Here is a 19,431-nt window from a genome sequence, read left to right as displayed (position 1 = left end):
TTTAAGGACCTCAGAGGCACACTGGCCCTCGCATGACCCTCTGTTGGGGGAAGGCATCCCTCAGCCCCCGGGGGCTGCTGGCTCCTGCAGGGAGCACTGGCAGGTCAGGGCCACGTATCTGACCAACACAGGAAGAAGGCACAGCACCGTGCCTTTCCCAGGCTGTCAACTAAAGGAGTGTGTACCTTTCTACTCACACTGGGTTGAACCGATCTCAGATCAAGGGACTGCATTTATAATTCTTCATGGACAGATGATATTTTACACTGTCCCCAGTCTAGCTGTACCTTTCCAAGTTTTAATACCCATCCATAGATGATTTGTGGGCAGCCAGAAAAAAAAAATGCAGTGCAACAACAAAATGCTGCTGAGCCCATTTGCTCCAGAGCAGCCTTTATTATCACACTAGGTGCTGATAATGTACGTAGCTCTAATTGTTAGAATTTGATACAACATTTATGAATCCTAGACAAAGTGCTTTTATGAAACCTCCCTGGGCAGATCCTACTCAATTTATTTACTAATCACTTACCAATTACACATGTCCTGTACTTGTGAATGCTTTGTTAAGGAGGGGAACAAAGATGCCCAACCACATTTGTAACACTTATGAAAAGAAATGTGAATTCCCAGTTTTCTCTGTGTGATTCACAAAAGGCATAAAAATTATAAGGGTGAAGGGTGTGATTCTAATTTCCTAATATTGCAAATAAATGTATTTTTCCAGAGTGATCAACAGTAATTCTAAAGATAAATATGTAAAGAACAGTCCACCTGGTCCATGACTGCTTATCTTTAGAATGTCTTGTTTACAAATGGATGGCTAGGTTTGGGGGAGCTATATACATGGGGATTCAGCTTGGGAAAAAAGGCAGAAAAGATCCCCCTCTGTCCCCTTCATTTATAGAAATCATCTTTTTTCTTTTCTTTCTTTCTTTTTTTTTTTTTTAGAAGTCATCTTTACAGAGAGGACACTAGACAGGAAACAACGGATGTTGGAGAGCATGTGGAGAAAAGAGAACCCTCTTACACTGTTGGTGGGAAAGCAAACTGGTACAGCCACTCTAGAAAACAGTGTGGAGGTTTCCCAAGGAGTTAAAAATAGAGCTGCCCTACAACCCAGCAACTGCACTACTGGGTATTTACCTCAAAGATACAGATGTAGTGAAAGAAGAGGCACGTGGACCTCAACGTTCATAGCAGCAATGTCCACAATAGCCAAACTATGGAAAGAGCCCAGATGTCCATCGACAGATGAATGGACAAAGAAGTTGTGGTCTATATAGATGTGGTATATATATATATATATATTCCACATGTGGTATATATATATATATATATTCCACAATGGAATATGGCTCAGCCACAAGGACAAATACCTACCACTTACATCGACATGGATGCAACTGGAAGGTATTATGCGGAGTGAAATAAGTCAATCAAAGAAAGACAATTATCATAGGGTTATATTCCTCATATGTGGAATATAAGAAATAGTGAAAGGGATTATAAGGGAAGGAGGGAAACTAAGTGGGAAGAAATCAGAGAAGGAGACAAACCATGAGAGGCTCTTAACTCTGGGAAACAAACAGGGTTGCGGAAAGGGAAGCGGGCGGGAGATGGGGTACCTGGGTGACGGGCACTAAAGAAGGCACCTGCTGTGATGAGCACTGGGTGTTATATGCAACTGATGATTTACTGAAAACTATATCAGAAACAAATGATGTACTATATTTTGGTTAATTGTATTTAAATTTTTTTTTAAAGTCCTTTCCAATCGAATAGTACTTTTAGGTCCATTCCTTCAGCCAACATTGATCAAGCACCTACTGAGCCCAGTATCTCTGTGACACAGAGATACAAAGACAGGGAGAAAGAAGCAGGTCCATCCTTAGACTCAGGCTGACATGGTCAGAGAGACCCTAAAAGTAGGAAAGTGGAGACCAAACGCCAGGGGCCAATTCAGAATCACATGATGTTCTAAAAATTCCAGGCTGTGTCCTGTATGCAATGAGAGGACGGAGTGGGCACTGAAGCATCTAGGGAGGGCCACATGACCAAAGTCAGGGTCAGGAAAAATGCCTCTTTGCCAATATGGACCACGGACGGGGGTTCCAGAGGTGAGCAAGAGTGGATGGAGCCATCTGTGAAATGAATTCCTCATAAAAAATGCTCTGCTAACAGGGCAGGGCTTCTCTCCATATTTTTCTGTGAAGAACACGATCAACAATAGCAGCTGAAGCCCAAAAAACACTTTGCCCTCCAGAAACGGTAAATGTCAGGAAAGAGACTCTGGACAGTCACATGAAGTATAATCACAGATTTCTGAGCCACTTAAGCAGCACATGCCCAGGGGCATGCTGTACACAAGCCAGCATTTTAAGAGGCAGGTAAGAGATACAGCTTTCCCTTCAGGAGACAGAAACCAAATCATGAGACTTTTGACGCTGCGTAAGCCTGGCTGCTCTCTACCAACTGGTTCCATTGGCATCTGGCTTTGGGTCTAAGCCAATCTTTTTGGCTTTGGGCAAATCCTGAATTTAGACAACATAATCTGAGTACATCGGATCATTATGAAGCAACCTGCCTGTAAACCTTTTCACAACTATTTAAATCACATTTCCAATTCTTATTCTTTTCCTTTCTGGTAAACTTGGAGGTATCATTCTACTTTTTCTTTATATCCCTTTGAACATTAGTTGTTTAGTATAGTGAAAGCCTCTCCCCAAGCTGGTCATTTACCTCAAGTATAGGCCAGGCAGTGGACAGCCTGGAACTGAGTTTTTAGATTTTTTAGGTTTTTTTTTTTTTTCCAGTTTGTGGATTTTTATTATTTCAAAATTGCAATGTAGAATATCTCTATGAAGACAAAAACTTTAAAGAATCTATGTGACTTTAATTTTCTATTTCTTGCTGAATTTTTCTGAGCTAGCTCCTTAAAAAACATCTCCTAAAAAGTCTATGTTATGTTAAATATCTCATAGAATTATCCATTTTTCAGCGTCCACTTGCAGTATTAAAGTAGGCCAAATTCACAAGTCAGAAGCTAAAAGTTGCCAAATGAAATTAAATTTAGTTAGTAAAGAAAGTTTCATTTTAAAGTTTCTTTCCCCACAGGACTGTCATATGTTCAGTTTTATTTTTAATAAACTAAAATATATTCAAATGTATCTCCAAGATTTAGAACGTAATGTTACTAACCTTTAATACACTTTAAAATTTATTTCTGATCCTGTGATGGAGCGAACACAAAGGAAGACCTATAGCATCCAACAAATGGCAAAACTAAGATCCTGTAATACTAACAACTGTGAGGTTGTTAATAACAAAATGCACTTTATGCAGTATGGAAGTTGAAATGACTAGAACAAACATGAAACTTCTCTACTTTAAAGCACCGATCACTGCTGGTTAATGCTGCTTTAACCCTAAAAAAAATAATACTGAATTATTAAAATGTTATTTTGTTTAAAACTGAATGTCAGCAGGTGACACAAAGCTAGTCTGTCCCGTGAGAAATCAGGAGAGATTATCTGCCACAGAACAGTGACCCGAAGGGCCTACAGGAAGCTCAGGATGTGGGTAATATTTGATTCTTGATATAGTTGGTTACATGCATGTATTCAGTGTAGAAAAATTCAGCAAACTTTTCACTTACGACCTGTGCACAGTAACACTGGCTAAAGATTCAATAAGTAACTTTTCTGTGCCACCAATTATCTGTTTAGGAATATGCCAAAGAAAATCACACAGGTAAAGCTGTTGCCCAAAAGTCAGAGTAGAATTGAACTTGGGAGAAGTAACACAGCTTCCCTCCCACACCCCACGGACACAAGAAGCACGTGACACACACAGACACGTTTAGAGAACAATAAAGAAAATAAGAGATCAGAAGTCTCTGGAGAAATAAATAAGGTGCCCGGGGGTGGGGTGGGGATGGGGGTGGAAATGACCGGTTTCTTTGTACTTCTTTTCTTCTCCTGGATTCCATCTGATGCCTTCCATTGCTGGTTTCAAGACATTCATAACACAAGCCAGTTCTTACTAATGAGTGTCTACCAACCCTGGATGTTTTAGCCAAATCTCTGATGGTCTGTTTGATTTGCAAAGGAATAGCGAAGTTTGCTTCTCTGTATCCTCCTGAGACCCCAGAAGGTGGTTTGGGGGCATGGCTCCACCTCCATTGTATTTGAGTTTGATGAAAGGTGATATGTGAGCAAAAAGGTAGCTGACAAGAATAATGTCACACGAGAGCAAATGTAGTCCTCTGAATTGGAAAACAAACAAACTCAACAAAATAGGCTCTAGAACCTGTTTTGTTCAATGAGATCACTCTTCCAAGCTAAGCTCCCAGAGTCGAACAAATGCTGGCGGCATTAGCCTCTGTTGGTACAACGTGAACACGTATTTTCCATCCTACCAATGCAAGCAGTGGGGTTCCTGACTCAGTCACTGCTTTTTCTCCCGCTACAAACTGTCAGCACCAAGTGAAGGAAACTTTATTTTGAGGTACACACGTGAGTACACAGTCCAAGGGACTTCACCTTATCTCAGAAATAAAAAGATCTGCTTAGCAGCTACAAAGAACAAACAAGGGGTTTAAATACCTAATTGCAATCATCAATCCTTGTTTTCTATCCACAACATAAAGAAAACAACAATAATATAAAGCAAATAAGCAAAACGCACATGACCTTCCTCCTATAATTCTGTTCTATGTCTACCTTTCCTCACATACAGAACTTGATTTTTTTTCCCTGAGAGCTAAGACTCTGTGGGTTCAAAGGAAATATGTACCCGGGAAAGCAAATTAATGGATCTATGGATGTATTTCAACAAGGAACGATTCTAAGGAACGGCCCTCCTACCAAGCTGTTCCCCTCTAGGTTGAACAGGGACCTGCAGACAGCAAGCCCGGGCACCTCGTTTGTTGCTTGCTGCACCAACTGCCCCAAGCACTTGAGGATGCTGCTTGGCACCATGTGGATCGGTAATTCTCAGATCAAATGTGTGGGCCATCATGCAGGGTAACTTTGTATATTATAAACTCACCTTTCATTTTCAATACCATGCAATAAGTTCAAGATAGATCTAATTTGAGCAACTGAGAAGCATGGGCCCACTAGGGGAGCTCTGGGGTCAGCTGAGTTTAGTTTTGTCAGTAAAACATGCACATCACACATCCGATTATACTTACAGAGCTCTCATGCTATAATTGGGTTATATATACCATCTACAGCTATAGTACTCATGCTGTAATTGGGTTATATATACCAACCAGAAACAACGAATGTTCCTTATTCCCAGCATCTTTTGACTACCTCTCACGAAGCACATGATTTAATACAATTTAAAGCTTTTTCTTTTACCCACTTCTGGTTTTACATCTAATGCTATGCTTACTAGTCATGAAAATATTGAAAAACCCCCAAGCCAAAAATTAATTCTGCTCTTTCTGTGTATGTATTAAACAGTAATATGGGGGGTATTACTGGCGTAGGATTATAATACATTAATGATATGTTTTAATTATGTGAAAATTACAGAGTGTGGCCAGTAGAGACATGGTCATGTTTAACTTATGGAAGCACTTCCACTATTTCAGTCACATTATAGACATTTTCCTATTACTATCAACTCAGTTTCTGAATCTCTTCCACCTCAAATAGTTAATGAGGCAATCTGTTTAATGGCATTCTCAGAATGTTATCATAAAGTATCAAGTATTTAGTTGGGCAAATTACTTAATTAGTTCAACTCTCCTAGCTACTAATTTTGAAACAGAGGGCAGAGGAATACAGTTTGTAACTACACTGTGATTCCAAGGAAGGAAACTTCCCTGTGAGAAATGTAAATCAAATACCTACATACATGCTATATACACACAGATACATGCATATGAGTATAAAGTAAACCACGTTGCACTAGTCAGCCTCCCATTATTCATAAATTGCTCCAAAAAATACCTTGAGCACTAGAGGGTATCAAATGTTTTCTTAAAAAAATTAAACATGTGAGCTTGCTATTGCCTTAATTATTTTACCTAAAGCTCAAAGACCAGAGGACTCTACAATTCAGGGTAACTTCAAATAATTATCTATTGTCTCAGAGGGAGACTAAGTCACAAACACTGTTTGGCCAACTTTAGGTTGACCCGAAATTCCTAAAATGATTCCACTTCTTTCATTCCAGCAAACAGCTAACTAATGTATAGGACGCCAGCCTTGGTTCTCCCGGCTGCCCTGGCTGAGAGGTAGCCCTTGTGAGTTAGTGTCAAGAGTCAAAAACATTCTGCAAATCACCAAAGGTACCTTGAAAATGCTGCTGTTGTTAATACTTACAGATACACCCTCTCATATACATATACACACATAAATGTGTTTTCCCATATCTATCCTATTAATAATAAATAAAACATTTTGAAAACCTTCATGTAAGCCATTGGTAATTTGGAACACGCAATTCTCTCAGAGATATGTAATATAGGAAAAAGAATGTTCTTCACTTGGTCAGAAGGTCAGGGCTCTGAGTCCTGACTTTTTTACTCACACAGTTGTGAATCCCAACAATTAAAGCCTAAGTATCCGCATTCAGGTTCCCATTCCCAATTACCAATGGCAAATCAAGTGAATACAGGGATGTATTCATCCTGTATTTGCATATGTGTGTGTGCGTGTGCATGCATGTTCTTTTCTGTATGAGATAGTTTTCCTAATTTTAAAATATAATTTACAGAGCAAGGTCCTTCTTCTCATCGTACAACCAAATCCATTCATTCCATCATGCACTTATAGTCCTTTACCTTAACTATGCCATTTAAGAAACAAATCCAATATTAACTGTATCTTTTTCTACCGGTTTATTGTCAGAGGCGCAAATACAGGTTTTTAGCACATAATAATATTGTTCAGAAAAGTCATAACTACACTTTCGAGGAGGCTACTTTTCAAATTTATCCCTGAATAAAGAAAGCTCTCAGATTATCTAAGAGATTTATCCTTTTTCAAATTTAATTTAAAGCCAAGTTATTTTAGAGACCACAATTGCCAACATGCAAGAACCTCCATTTGAAAAATGTGAAGAATTTGAACATGGAAAACCAATTGTCTTAAATTTAATAATACATTTCCATCTCAGGCTCAAATGTTAGGAGCAGCCTAGAGAAGAACTTAATGTGTGAATTATAAACTTCTGAAAACAGCAGCTTGTGATCAAGATATCGTAGGATTTTTCTTGATGGTGTATTCTCTCCTGCTTTAGTCGATATATTTCTAAATGTCCCAAGAGACTACTTTTCTGAGCTTGCTCTCTTCACTGACCTAATAACTCAGAGAGCCGGGATGATTTCCTTAAATCTTAGCTTACATTTTTTCCTTGAAAATTTCACCCTGCCTATGAGCCTGATTTTCATTCTAATACTGATTGCCTGGATAGTCTCACCCGTAAGGGCCATTGTTAGGTTGCATTTTATGTCCCCTTTCAGCCCCCACATTCCGGTGAGTCCATGGGCTTAGTCTGATGAGTGCCCCTGCCACCCCCTTCCATCCTAGACAACCTTCCTGATCCAGCAAGTTAGGCCATGGTTTGAGACCTGAAAGCTCATGGTCACAGCCCTCCTCTGGCTCCAACATGATGACTACGGGGGGAGTCAAGCCTGCTCCTCCACAGAGTCTGAACACAGTCCACAGCACAGACTTCCAAACACATAAAACCAGGGCTAAATCCCAGCACTGCCACTTTCTCACTATAGGACACTTGAGGAAGGCACTTCATCTTTCTGGGGCTCAGTCTCCGCACCTGTAAAATGGGAATAACCGGACATCCCGGGGCTGTGGCTGAGGTGTACTTTGATAAGCTATGCAGAGCAAGCGGCCCAGTATGGTCCTCAGTAAGTGTGAAGCAATCACAGTTATTATTCTTTGTGTTGTAACTCTCCCCTGGGCTACATGGTATATGAAGGGATGTCCAGCATGTTGACTAAAGGCAAATTCGCCCCTGATCATGGGAATTTGCTCTTAAGTATGCGAGAATATGCAATTCTCAATTGCATGGAATCCCAGCAAGAGAAGCCACCCTGGGGAGGATTTAATCTGTGTATGGCTTCATTTCGCAGCCTTGGTAAGGCTCAGACTTGCTCCAGTGACCTGCTGTACAGTGCCAGCACTCCCTAGGACTCAGATTTGAGGGCTCTGGCCAAGAGTTTTCCTTGCTCTTCTCCGCTTGCTGAGAAAGTCCAGTGCAAAACTGCAAACCCAACCCACACACCTTTCCAAGCAGCTCCTTAGAGCCCCATGTCTACCTGGAATTCAGAGTTCTTTCCTAGGGAAGACCACAGGGGGCAGCAGAACCCAGAAGGGACAGAAAGCAGTTCCATGCAGACAAATCCCGGAGAGAGGGGTAGCATTTTTCTGATGTCATTTCCAGCCATAGAGCAATTCCTCCCCAAATCAGAAGGGCCTCGGCACTGCAGGATGGCCCGGGACCTGCAAGCGGCCAAGGAAAGACAGCGGCCAAGCAGCTGCTGGTAACCTGCTTTTACCAGACCCATTCTAGTAGTGCTGGACCAAACTACTGATGTCTGGAAAGCTTTAGGACTGCCAGTTCACACCTCACATCCTTGAACGGCCACCACTTTGCCCCGAGGTTGGGTGGGTTCCAAGCACAGCAATTCAGAGGAGAGGACTTGGAATTTCAGATCAGGATGGCATTTGGTAAGTGGCATAATAAATCCATATCTCTCTGATATTTCTGTGTCCTGTGTACTTAATAATGTTTACAGATAAATCTCTCAAAAGAAGGAGGGCTTAAAAAAAAAAAAAGAAGGAGGGCTTTCAGATAAATGGTAGATACATAAACTGAGGGTCTGAAGTTTATGTACTAACAGTAGCTGGTCCATTGCCATAGCACACTCAGTCCTTGACCTTGACCTTAACCTGTTGAGAACATTGAAAATTGCTATGTAAAGGTACACCTGGCACTTTCCTGGTTCCAAAATTAGCATCTGATTCTATGTAATTATTTCTCTTAGAGTCAGTGGTGAACTTCACCCCATAGTTTTTTTTTTTGAGGAGGAGGAGCTTTCAATGCTTAAAAACTTCAAACTTAACGTACACGTAGCATGAGGGCACTACTTTTTGCTTAGCAAGTTGAATGAAGTATTTCATTTAACGTAACCAATCAAAATTTAAGGTTATATAACAGAAGATTGGGGGTGGGGGGGTGGACAACGACATATTACAATTAAAGACGTGAATATTTAAAAGACTGTCCCCATTAACAACACATAAGATATTTTTATTCAGGAGTATCGGAAATGAGGCATTAAGTCTGAAAATCAACTCGGTTTCTCAAAAGGCAAATATTTCTGTTTGTGGAACAGAACTCATCATTTATTTGATGTAAGCAGTAGATGCAGAAACCTCAGGATGGGTTTGTCAAGTTAGGAAAGACTTAAACAGCAGTTGGCAAACCAACACTTGGGTACATTCTGGACTTACGGTATGCAACTGCAGCTCATATAAGCAGTAGGTCAGAGAGTCACACACTTAAATCATCTCAGAAAGAGGAGAAACTCGGGGAAAAAAACCTCTAAAAACAAGCACCTCCAGGACTTTTTCAGCAACGACTTCACTATTTAACCTGTATCTCGCCAGCTGACCACAAATCTTCCCCTAGCCCCAGTTTAAGTCTTCAACCCCAGAGTAAACCCTTCCTTTCCTTTCTAACTGTCCTCACCAGAAAGTGAGCATAGTTGATTGATTGCGCTTACCTGCCTAATAAATCCATTCACATATATGTATTTTTTAAAAGATTTATTTATTTAAGAGAGAGAGAGCACGCACGCGCACTGGCACAATTAGAGGAGCAGAGGCAGAGGGACAAGCAGACTCTCCACTGAGCACAAAGCCTATACAGGGGTCCCTCCCAGGACCCTGAGATCATGACCTGAGCCAAAGTCAAGTCAGGCTTAACAGACTGCATCACCCAGGCACCCCCCGTTCACTTATTTTTAAACATTAAATTATCTCAGCCTCGAACCCTCCAGTCTGCATATCCTCATTTCATGATCTTTACTTCCTAGATAGCCTGCACCACATAAGAAACCCACCAAACGTTGGGCTCTGCTCTGACTGCTCACCAAAACTCTCCACCTTCTGTCTAAACTGTGGGGCTCAGAAATCCACTAAGAGCGAAGGCTCACATCACACTGTTCCCAAGAGATTTCCCTTAAAACTCCAGAAGCTCCAACTGCACCAGGCAAAAAGGTAAAATGCAAGAATTTACATCAATCACAATAAAAACTGGATCAAGAATCCAACAAGTCTGAGTGCCTCCATTTTTAAACGTAGGTGGAAAATTTTTTTTTAAGATTTTATTTATTTATTTATTCATGAAAGACTGAGAGACAGAGAGAGAGAGAGCGCCAGAGACAAAGGCAGAGGGAGAAGCAGGCTTCATGCACCGGGAGCCCGATGTGGGACTCGATCCCGGGTCTCCAGGATCGCGCCCTGGGCCAAAGGCAGGCGCCAAACCGCTGCGCCACCCAGGGATCCCCGTAGCTGGAAAATTTAAGGCAATTCACCTATTATTTTAGGTTGTTCTCCATTTTGATTATAATATTCATTCACCACTGCAGTTTTTCTCAGTCTTTAGTAGGAAATGCAAGCCTTGGAGTGTTGCAAACATCCTGGCTGTCAGTTTCAGAAAAATAATGGGAGAAGGAAAGTGGGTAAAAGTAAGTTCAAGGCCACACATCATTTTTTTTTCTTTTAAAGGAAGAAGTCTGCAACAATTGGCAACATAGAGCACTTCAATTTTTGAAATTCGTCATCAGTCACAATTATTTCAAAACGGCAAGATATGTTGAGCAAAATTCCCCCAAATACAAATATCGAGTAACCCGCATGAGGCTTTTTAAACATGCACAAAGCACTTAACACAAAATCTGCTACAAGTGCTCCAATAATACCTTCACCCAGGCAGCCAGTCCCCCGCACAGGGGATCTGCAAGCCCCTTCACTGTTAGAAGGCGAAAGGCACGGAAAACAAAGATTTCAACCAAATATGGTTTGCCTCTCGTCGAGTTTTCAGCAAGACCCTGTAAAAATAAGTTCACAAAAAACCAGCCAAGCATTACTTTTCTCCCAAAGTGCTTCTTGGATTATAAAACAGCTTTGAAAGTTCAGCCTGACAAAACAAATATGGTACTAGGAGAGCCCTGGAAGGCAACCACAAAAAGTCTCATTTAAATTCCTGGAAAGCAGGGCTTCCCCAAATACAGCTCTAGCTTTGGAAGGCACCACTTGCTGCGAGCCACAAGTTTAACTTCGCTCCGTGCCCCAGCGCCGTCAAATCCGAAAGAGACGGATATAGACGCTGCTTATCCAAAAGAATGCATCGCGGATCTTCTCTGCACGGTGAAAAGTACAACTTAAAAAGCAAGAGTTTCCCTCGTGCGAATGCGTAGGAATGAACACCGGGGACGTGGGATGCGAAGGATCCCTTCTGTCCCTAAACATCACAGCTACAGCGAACCGGAGATCAAGGGAACACACTTTAGGCTTTAAGAAGTGCAGTTCTGCATGGCGGTGGGGTCGAGGAAGGCAGTTAAAAGCCCCGATGCCCTCCCAAAGCCAAATTAAATAGAATAAAAGATCGCCGTTGTAGTGACCGAACGGCGGGAGCACAACGGCGTCCACCGGTCCCCAAAGCGCAAGCCCTGGGTTCGCTCACCCTCCCGAAGAACGCCTTGCCTCTCGCCCAAGCCCTCGGCGTCCGCCCGTCCGCAAGCCCGGGTGCCGCTCGCCAGCCCAAGTCCCTGCGGAGCGGCGCCCCGGCTGCAGCGGCCCGAGGCCCCCGCCGCCCGCCGCCCGCCGCCCGCCGCCCGAGCAGCGCGGCCGCCGGACCCACCTTCCCGCGAGGCGCGGCGTCCGACCCCGGGACTCGGCGCTGCCCGGGCGCGCGGCGCTGGAGGCGGAGGCGGGGGCGGGGGCGGGGGCGGAGGCGGGGGCGGGGGCGTGCCTGTCACGCCGACTCCCCGGCAGCCGCTCGGGCGCGCGCGCCACGCGCTCCCACCGCCTTGGCTGCCCGCGGAGCCAGGACCCGGGGCCGGGGCGCCCGACGCGCGCCGCGCAACTTGGGGGCTGCGGGGGCCGAGCGCGGCTCAGAGCCTCTGCGCGCGGCCGCCCCCGCCCCGCCCCGCCCCGCCCCGCGCAGCCACCTCCCCGCGCCGCCTCCCGAGCCCCCGGCGGCCCGCGCCCGCGTCCCGGGAGGCCTGCGGGATCGCCTCCCCCGGGCCGGAGCCTCGGCGCCGGGCGGCAGCTGCAGGCGCGGCGGGGGGCTCGGCCTCGGGGCGGCGCGGCGCTGCGCTCAGCTCCCCGCCGCGCGCCTCATTGTTCCCGGCAGCGGCGGCGGCGGCGGCGCGGGCGGCGGGGGGAGCGGCGGCCCGGAGCCCCGGGGCGAGGCGGCGGCTCCCGGCCCCCCCGGCCCCCGGCCCCGCGGCCCCCGCGCCCAGCTCCCGCCGCGCCCCGCCCCCGGGCCCCGCGCCTCCCCTGCGCGCGCCCCGGGCCCCCCTCCCTCCGCCGGCGCCTCGGTCCTCCGCCTTCCCGGCCTTGGCTCACCTAGCGGCCGGGCGCCGGGCTGGGAAGTTGCACAGTCCGCTCCCCGCGCCCCCGACCCGCCGGCGGGGTGCACGGCGGGGCGCTCCCCGGCTCGGCGCGGATCCGTGCCCCCGGCGGAGAGCCACTGCAGACTCGGGCGGCGTGGGGCGCGCGGGCGGCGCGGCTGCCTAAAAAGGCTTGCCTCTCCCGGCCGTCGCCTGCAGCCAGCCCTCGCCCCTCCGAGGGTGACCTGCACCGGCCCCGCGCGGGGCAGCCGGCGGGCACCGGGGGCGCGGGGGCGGCAGGGATGCAGGAGTGCGGACGCGCGGCGAGCGGCGGGCAGAGGAGTCCGGGCGCCCGGCTCCGCGGAAGTGAGTCTTTGTGTTCCCCACTTGAACACACCCTCCCGCCGCGCCGCAGGCCGGGCTACCTGCGCAGGAGGCAGCGCCCGCCCGCCGGCCGGGTGGGGCGCAGGGCAGCGCCGCATCCTCCCCGGCCCGCCGGTCCCTTTGTTCCTCCCGCGCGGCCGCCGGCTCCTCGCCCCGAGGGCTGCTCCCGGGCGCCCTGGGTCGGGCTTGGACTTGGGGACCAGCCACCTTCCACTTGCAGAGGGCCTCCCGCCACGTCCGGGGCAGGAATTCTGTAAAGGCCCCCGCCTCCCCGCCTCCCCACCTCCCCACCTCCCCGCCCCTCCCCACCGCCGGCCCCTGTCCCCAAGAGGACGGGAAAGTTCTCGGGACGGCGGCGCCCGAGGCCGCTCGTTGGGCGCTGGGAGCACCGGCCGCGGGCGCGGGTGGGTGGGGCCGCCGGGAGCCGCAGATCGGGTGTCCGTCTGCCCGCGTGCGGAATGTCCATCTGTCGCCGCGGCCCTCCTGCCCTTCCCCGGGGCCGCAGCCGGCCGCGGGACTCGAGACCGCGCCGCCCTTTGTTTGCTGACAAACACGCGCCTTTGAATGAACTTCGACGTGGCTCGCCGCGGGCGTGCGGGTGGCGCTGGGTCCCCGCCGCGGGGTCGGCTCCCGGCCGAGGACCGCGCAGGTGTGGGAGAGCCCGCAGGTAGAACAGGTTGAGGTGGGTGGGATTACCACCTGGAGGGCCAAGTTCCCCTCTGTCCTCTCCAGCGCAGGTCCCTGCAGAGGTTAATAACATTTCGGAGACAAGTCCTTCACTAAACACACCACTTTAAAATTTGTACGACGTTCATTTGACTAATTAAGGCTTTTTAAACTAAAACAGTTACCGAGGCACCCAAGTCATTCAGCATCACGGAGTGCCTACTGTGTGCTGGGGCCCCGGGTTCAGCAGTAGGCGTGTAAAGGTGATGGAAATCCCTTTCCTACCGTCCAAAGGCTTGCAGAAATTTAAAACATCACGGGGTCAACTAAAACTGACTGGGCAAAATGCACTGTGCTCCATCAAGAGCATGTGTCCGGAAAGCTTACTCAGTATTTCCCGGGTTATGCTAATGGTTTCTGACACCTGGAATTGGCCAGAACTGCATGGAGGGATAATGTGTCACACGGATTTAACAACAAGGACGACTGTATTCCACTAGTGTGAAATACTATAGTGGGGCTAAAAGAAAGTTCTGGGAAAAAAAAAAAAAAAAAAAAGGAACGTGATAGGGTCCAGTGGCTGGTGGAGGTGGAGGAAGGAAGTGATGCAAGGCGGGAAGTAACCCCCTTATCAACTGGAGCAGGTCACCAACTGTGGACCCTGCTTTTCCATTCTGTGTAATGCATGTAATGGTACCTACCTTCAAGGTTTGCTGTAAGAAGTAGAGAGCGGGTGTTAACAGTGTCTCTTAGGGCCTGGAATCTGATACTTAATAAATTCTACTACTTAATAAATAATGCTGTTAAAACACTTTAACAGTGAAGTAAAAACATAATTTGTATACATTTCTTGTATATTCTCATATTTGTATTTATTTCTTGTTTCTTTGCATGCATGCTGAAAAAGCTGACATGTTGACTACCATAAAGAAATCTTAATGAGAAGTTAAAGAAGAGTGGCCCAACTTGATGCTTGTAGAAAAATTACCACTTGAAGGCAAATATGCAAATTATTGTTGTAAAATTCAAAGTGAATTGAATTTATTATTTACGATTATTTATGGGGGTACTAAGTGAAGTGGCACTAAAGTGGCATAATCTATTGCTTCCTGAAGAAATCAGAAAGCCAGTTGATGTACATAAAGCTATCAACTGATGATTCTTTCTGTCGAAGTGTAATGGTAAATAAAATGTTTTGACATCCTTTGGTTTAATTGCTTACAGGAATGCCAAATGGGAGTAGATTATTTAATGTTTTTATGAGTCTACCAATTGGTGAGACATTCCTGGGCTGTTCTGGCACTTAAATATCCCTTTCCTTAAACAGAACAAACCACAACAAAAAACCAAAATAAACTTACTCCTCCAAATAAGAAAAATTCCAGAAACTTGCTTGCTCTTACTCATTTGCTCATAATAACTTTAATTTCCTTTTCTGTTTTTAAACTCAGGGCTCCCTCCACTGTCCCACCCACTATTGACCCATGATGGGCTATATTGCACAGGAAATGTTCCTTCTGTTTTCAGGAACTTGTTACTGGGTAGCAGTCAAATCAGGAGGCTCAGTGAATCTCCCAGCTGGGAAGGATTTGAGTTTGGGTAGGAACTGAATTGCTGAATCTGGAGTATTTCTTTTCGCTTAAGTACTGTTTATAGAAAATACTTCTCTCTTATTTATTGTGCCATTCAGCTGTCACAGTAAACCCACAGATTCTTTTACAGGTGGGGAAACTGAGGCTGAGAACTTGTTTTATTTTTTATTTTTTTTAAGTATCATTTTTCTCTAAGCATTTTCTCTTCTGGTCTTGACTCACCTGTGATCACCATTCTGTAAAATGCATTTAGCACCTCAGGGAGGGAAATCGCCTATAGATGTGTTCTTCATATTTAATCAGTGAAACAAATCTGTATGTGGTCAGTGTAAAAAAATGAATTTCAGATACTCATTTGTTTGGAGCCCATTATGCGATACTAAGATCAGGAGGAAGCATTTGTTTTCTAGCCAACCTATATAGATTTTTAAAAATTTAATTAATTTACTCTTTAGAAATGTTAATAAGGATACAGACCCTTATGAAGAAGAAACAACTCTGGGAATTTGGACGTGTGTGGAGGTCAGAATCCTGGGCATGCAGGGGGAGCTCCTACTCTCAAGCACGCGTGCGCACACCCCCCCACACACACACCCCCACCCCCCCACACCATTCTTTCCAATATTTCCAGGTGGAGAGAAAGACAAAAATTTTTCTAGCTTAAGAAAGATGTCATTTCAGCATCAGATACAGAAGGAAGGTTACAAATGCAAATAGTTGCCTCATCTGCAGTGAGCATCACTCCCAGCCCAGCTTGGGGCTCCAGGCTAGGTGACTGAGCTGGCCTCAGGGCGAGGTTAAGGGGTCACCACCTGACCTCTCCTAGCCAATCTGTTCCTTTCAGACAAAGCAGCATGAAAAAGTCGGCGTGGGAACGTTTTTCTTTTCCCTAAACTTTTCCTTGCTATCGAAAGGACAGGACTGAAAGCCACGCCTTTAGTTCTGAGCTTGTCACCTTGGTGAAGTCACTTGAGCTTGCTGTTCCTCAATTACCTCACCAACAATACGGAGTAACCCATTGCAGTTACTTACAAGCATCTAAGCTCACCACAAGCTGAGGAACATGTGCAAGGGTACAGCACTTCACTGTTTATGTCAGGGTTTCCTGTCAATTATCGGAAACACACACACACACACACACACACACAATTATCAGAAACATTGGCGAGCGTACAGCACTTCACAATTTATGTAAAGGGTTTCCTGTCAATTATCTCACTGGATTTTCCACAACTCTGAATGATGAAGGGAAGGTAGGAAGGCACACAGAGAGGTGGCCCTGTCACTTCTTGATGAAGTAATAAGAATATGTAGTCATTAAAATTTTTTGAAACTATTTCTAAGCTCTTTATAAGTATCAACTCATTTAATCCTTGTAGCAAAGGTTTTTAAAATTTTTTTCATTTTCAACCTTTTATTTTGAAATAATTTCAGTCTTACAGGAAAATTGGATAAAAAAAATGTATCTCTAGTAATTGTCACTCAGGCAAGATAGCGCCTCTGATTCTCTTTCTTCATCTATAAAATCAAAACAATAACCCATGTTATGGGGCTGTTTAGAGAACTAAATGAGATAGTGACTTCAAAGTGCCTACCCAAGGACACAATCAAACTCCTTTTCCCTATTCATTTGTTTGATATGATAATTGTTTGATAAACAATAACTGTCATTAAAGTGATGGAGAATGCCCATTTTGTAGATAAGAAAATCTATATTACATAGATTTTATATAGAGGGCAAGAGAAATGCATGACTATTTGGTACCAAGAAACAGTACGACACCGAGTCCATTCCATCAACAACTATTTTGAGTGCTAGCTATCCACCAGGTTCAGTTCTAGGAACTAGTGCTTTAGAAGTTGACGACAGAACAGGGAATTGCTCTCACTACCTTCTATTTTTTCCAAGTGAGACTAAACATACAAACCTACAATAGCCAGATTATATTGTAACAATAAAACTCTGACTAACAATCAGCGACAAACAAACCAGGAAGCAAAACCTTTGCACAATCCACCCCACACAGTCAGGGTGTAATAGCTGCCAGTTTCTCCAATATTTGTCCCCACTTACAACTTAAGATCATATATAGAAAGCCAAATATGCTTCCCTAACCAATCACATGGGATGATGCCCTGTGTCTAGTTACTCCATGCTTATGGGCTGAATTATGTCCCTGCCCATTTTATGCTGAAGTTCTAACATACTGTACCTCAGGGATATGACTATATTTGGAGATAGAGCCTTTCAAGAGATGGTTAAATTAAAATGGAGTCATTTGGGTGATTCCCAATCCATTCTGACTGGTGTCTTTATAAGAATAAGAGGTTAGGACACACAGAGAGACACCAGGGTACCCTCTCACAGAGAAAAGACCATATAGCAACACAGCCAGCAGCTAGCCATCTGCAGGCAGATAGGCCTCAAAGAAATTGCTCCTACCGACACCTTCCTCTGGGACTTCCTGCCTCCAGGACTGTGAGAAAATTAATTTATGTTGCTTAAAGCACCCACTCTGTGGCATCTTGTTATGGCAGCCCTAGCACGACAACACATCATCTGCTGCTTCCCCATTCCAACCATCTCACTCAAGGGACCCCTGAAATCATCCCTTGTCTCCATTCTAAAGCTTTCCCCCTCTTCCATCCTCGCGTCTTTGAGTCTCTGCCAAACGCATATGATGGTGGCTGACTCCCTTGCTAGAGCCAGCTCTGAAGAAATAGCCTCTGTGGGATCTCATTCGGATGGTCTTCATTTATTTCCTCACAGGGCAAGGAAAGACCCATCAGCAAGTTGCCAGAAGGATACTAATCCCGTCCCCATTCCTTGGCAGGATCTGGAGGTGGTCCAAGGCTAGTCAAGAAACCTCTTTTTTAAACACAACGATACAGGAACAAACCGCCCATATGTGATGTTTCTTTGATTACCTGTTCAAAGCCCTCTCTTCTAACAAACTAGCAATATAATTAATTAAAACGTACCTCGACTACTGGGTAATTTTTCCATTGCTTAGCCTTGCAATTTGTTACACATCTCTCACAAAACACAAATCATCTGAAGGTGCAGCAGGCGGTCCCGACATACAATTACAACTGAGGTGAAAATACCATTCCATTTCAGAGCCTAAATCCTACAGCAATTTACTTTTTTTCCAGTCAATGCTAGAAATGGTACAAAATAGCTTCAGTTATAGAAACTAATAGATAATAATGGCACTAATTTAAGAGACGTCAGATGCGTGAATGCAAAGTAGAAATTTCAGACTAAATTTTTCCTTTAAAAAACCTACCTGTTAGCTTTTCAAAAGAAGTGCTAAGTCGTCTGATATTTCTCTTGTTTGGTTCAAGTTATTCTCTCCAACATAATTCTCATCTAACGCAGTTTAAAAATAAATGCACACTTCCCCAAGGCATTCTCACATGACCAGGGGTGATTGTACTTTATATATTAAATAGCACAATTTTAGATAGGCATACATTCCTCAACTCAAAAATCAACAGAAGTAAAAAAGAACCCAAAAAGCAAACTGCATCCTAATACATGCAGAAAATAATTTTTAGATTTTTGATTGACTTGGCTAAGGGGAACCAATTATCCCATGACATGTAAAAATATTAGAAGGACACAATCAAACTCCTTTGCCCTATTCATTCAACTGGAAATTATGGTAGCAGTATTGATGAGATACAATGAATAATTTATTCTCCTGAGAGAGCACTTTTAAATTTCGTTTTTTCTTTCTTTCCCTTTCTTTCTTTCTTTCTTTCTTTCCTTCTTTCTTTCTTTCTTTCTTTCTTTCTTTCTTTCTTTCTTTCTTTCTTTCTTTCTTTCTTTCTTTCTTTCTTTCCTTCCTTCCTTCCTTCCTTCCTTCCTTCCTTCCTTCCTTCCTTCCTCCCTCCCTCCCTCCCTCCCTCCCTCCCTCCCTCCCTCCCTCCCTCCTTCCTTCCTTCCTTTCTTCCTTCCTTCCTTCCTTCCTTCCTTTCTTCCTTCCTTCCTTCCTTCCTTCCTTCCATCTTCTTTCTTTTTACATGGGTTCTGGAAGATGCTCCTTTCTATGGAGCCACTGAGATATGGTAAGAGGAAAAAAGTACACATTCATGATTTTACTCTTTTTTGAGAATTACTTAAGAACACTCTTGAAGGAAGAGCTTCAAGATGTCAACAAAGATTGTCCTGGGGACAGA

General features: G+C 44.9%; 1 protein-coding gene across 6 annotated transcripts in view; it reads right to left on the bottom strand.

Annotated features, from left to right (window-relative positions):
- Positions 1 to 13,224, bottom strand: part of ST6GAL2 (ST6 beta-galactoside alpha-2,6-sialyltransferase 2) — a 76,221-nt gene extending 62,997 nt beyond the window's left edge. For 3 of the 6 annotated variants that reach the window (XM_077914875.1, XM_077914881.1, XM_077914882.1), the window contains exon 1: positions 11,911 to 12,000. The gene's annotated coding sequence lies outside the window, so the exon portion shown is untranslated. Of the gene's footprint in view, positions 1 to 11,733; positions 11,841 to 11,910; positions 12,001 to 12,620; positions 12,772 to 13,029 lie in introns of those variants that run through there. The other 3 variants (XM_077914877.1, XM_077914876.1, XM_077914879.1) reach the window with 3 other exon arrangements.
- Between the last annotated feature and the right edge of the window lie 6,207 nt (positions 13,225 to 19,431).

The sequence above is a fragment of the Canis aureus genome, chromosome 11 (assembly GCF_053574225.1).
Source record: "Canis aureus isolate CA01 chromosome 11, VMU_Caureus_v.1.0, whole genome shotgun sequence".
Classification (NCBI taxonomy): Eukaryota; Metazoa; Chordata; class Mammalia; order Carnivora; family Canidae; genus Canis; species Canis aureus.
This window is presented reverse-complemented; position numbering and strand designations above follow the sequence as displayed.